Source organism: Saccopteryx bilineata, chromosome 4, assembly GCF_036850765.1.
Source record: "Saccopteryx bilineata isolate mSacBil1 chromosome 4, mSacBil1_pri_phased_curated, whole genome shotgun sequence".
Lineage (NCBI taxonomy): Eukaryota > Metazoa > Chordata > Mammalia > Chiroptera > Emballonuridae > Saccopteryx > Saccopteryx bilineata.
The window spans coordinates 120,593,561-120,596,468 of record NC_089493.1 but is presented as its reverse complement, the minus strand read 5'-3'; the positions used below and the strand labels follow the sequence as shown (position 1 = coordinate 120,596,468).

The 2,908-nt window shown below is 43.0% G+C and overlaps 1 non-coding gene across 1 annotated transcript; it reads right to left on the bottom strand.

Moving 5' to 3' along the window:
* Positions 1–559: 559 nt before the first annotated feature.
* Positions 560–635, bottom strand: TRNAP-GGG (transfer RNA proline (anticodon GGG)). The gene has a single exon. It is a non-coding gene; the product is annotated as a tRNA-Pro (tRNA).
* Between the last annotated feature and the right edge of the window lie 2,273 nt (positions 636–2,908).

Genomic DNA, 2,908 nt, shown 5'->3' with positions numbered 1-2,908 from the left:
ACAGGTCCCTTAGCATTTTTTGCAGCCTTGATTGGGTTGTGGTAAATTCCTTGAGTTTTGTTTTCTTGTTTTTTTGTTTTTTTGTCTGCAAAGCTTTTTATTTTTCCTTCAATTTTAAATGATAGCCTTGCTGGATAAAGTAGTCTTGATTGTATACTCTAGTTCTGCATTACTTTTAATATTTCTTACCATTCCCTTCTGGCCTCAAGTGTTTCTGTTGAGAAGTCAGAAGTCATCCTTATGGGGGCTCCTTTGTAGTTGATAGTCTGGAATTGGGGAGAGACAGTCAGACAGACTCCCGCATGCGCCTGACTGGGATCCACCCGGCACGCCCACCAGGGGCGACGCTCTGCCCACCAGGGGGTGATTCTCTGCCCCTCCGGGGCATCACTCTGTTGTGACCAGAGCCACTCTAGCGCCTGTGGCAGAGGCCAAGTAGCTATCCCCAGCACCCGGGCCATCTTTGCTCCAATGGAGCTTTGGCTGCGGGAGGGGAAGAGAGAGACAAAGAGGAAGGAGAGGGAGAGGGGTGGAGAAACAAATGGGCGCTTCTCCTGTGTGCCCTGGCCGGGAATCGAACCCAGGACTTCTGCACCCCAGGCCGACGCTCTACCACTGAGCCAACCAACCAGGGCCAACATTGTTCTTTTTTGACAATTTTCCTCTGCTTTTCAGCATACATTGTTTGGACAACTTAGATGATAATTTTAACCTCGTGTTTCTTTTATTTGCTTTGCAAGCCAGTTCAAGTGCAACTTGACTAGTTCAATCTTTTTGAAATACATTCTGGCCACATAAACTGATTCCATGCTGTCACAGATGGTTCGAGTAGCTTCTCACTGACATAAAAATTTGTGGTGTTTACATCAATAAAAAGCCATTTTACCTTAAAATAATAAATATGCTTAAAGCATTAGATTTTTACCCAAATTGAAGCTTTCTAAAATTTTTTTCAGAATAAAAAATAATTTATGCTTAGCCTGACTAGGCAGTGGCACAGTGGATAGAGCAGGGACTGGAACACAGAGGACTCAGGTTCAAACTGAGGTCGCTGTTTTGAGTGGTGGAGGCTCACGATTTTGATCATGGGGTCACTGGCTTGAGTGTGGGATCATAGACATGACCCCATGGTCCCTGGCTTGAGCCCAAAGGTCACTGGTTTGAAGCCCAAGGTTGCTAGCTTGAGCCCAATGTCATTAGCTTGAGCAAAGCGTCACGTGCTCTGCTATAGCTCCCCCACAGCCCAGTCAAGGAACATATGAGAAAGCAATCAATGAACAACTAAAGAGCAGCAAGGAAAAATTGATGCTTCTCATCTCTCTTCTTTTCCGTCTGCCTGTCCCTATCTGTCCCTCTCTTTGTATTTCTGTCTCTGTAACAAAAACATAATAATAACAATAATAGTTTATGCTTAAAACGTTCAAGAAAAACCAAAATTATGGGGAATAAAATTGCCTTTTAAAGTTCAGTCAAGGAGTGACGTCAGAAAAATGGTGCCGTAAGGAGTGATACTGATAATTCTCCCCAAACATTCAACAAGATCTTCAACCAGAGACAGAAAAATCTATCCTTGGAGCCTCCAGAAGTTCTACACTAAACATGAAGGTATGATTAAGGGAAAAATTGACTGAATATATAATCAACCCCAAAGGAAATAAAGAGGAAGAAACACTCCGCCTTCCTCACTAACCTAAATAAGGGCTGCTTTCACTGGGTACTGAGAGTATAGGAACTAAGGCAGGTAAAGGGTGTGAATAGAACCAGACTGCGGCACAAACATCCAAACCAGGCTGTGGCATGGACATTCAAGCTGAGGAAAAACTGTGCTTGTGGCAACCCAGTCAACACAAGCTAATGCTCACGCCAAGTCCAGACAAAGAAAGGCACTTGGGACAGCCATCTGCCCTGATTTCCTAGTTGGCATGAGCAGATAGTGGGTGAGAGATTTCTCCTAGAGCCCCGTGAGTGGGTGCCCTTGTCCCCAGACAGAGGGGCAGAGTCAGAGGCCTTGCTGTGGGCCAAAACTGGAATCTTGAGGTCACCCCTGCGTCCCAAAAAGCAGTGCACGGGGAGTGAGTGGGAGCAAAATTCCCTACGCTCAAACTTTTCCGTGTGGGCAGGGTGCCTCACCAGGAGTAAGAGGCTCTCTTCAATCCATAGCAAAAAAAAAAAAAAACAATGAACATGCATCAAGAGCTATAAACAAGAAGCTGTCACAGTTCACCAAAGTTGTCTTCAAAGTTCTATAAAGAACAGAGTCAGATTCAGACATCACCAGAAAGTTGTGGCCTTCAAGGTCTGGCTATCATGCCAGAGTCAATGTCATTTCCCAACACTTTAGGAATTCTGTGCCTTATGCAAGAGCCGCCTGCATACATCTACTATGTCAGGACCCACTGACCACCCTCACCCCTGATGAAGGCAATGTGTTCAGAAATTTGACTCTTTTATTTAACAGAAAATGCTTCTGCAGCATTGAAAGGAAAAAGATTTCATGTAAGGAATCATTCACTTATTATTGAGAAAGAACCACAGTTTTCACCATAACTCATCCTCTAATGAGAACAATTTTTTAAAATTCAATTTAGCACATTCAAGAATATTAAGTCCATCTCAATAAATGTTTCTTCTAATGGAGATGGGTGTGCTCTGTGTACTACACTGGGGTGTGGAATTTTCTTATCCTTGGACTTAGCTGAAGAAAAGGAAAAAGTTAACTCAGCTCATCGATTTTCTCCTGTTTCTGAAAGAAATTTGCTCCCCTTGTGAGGGCCTGAAAGAACCTTTCTGAGTTTTACTTTGAGGTCCTTTTTTGAAACCTGTTCAGATGTTCTGTGTTTAAAATATTTTATTTTTCAAAAATAAGAATAAAAGTACAAATATTTTTCTCTAACAACTTTTAGGCCTT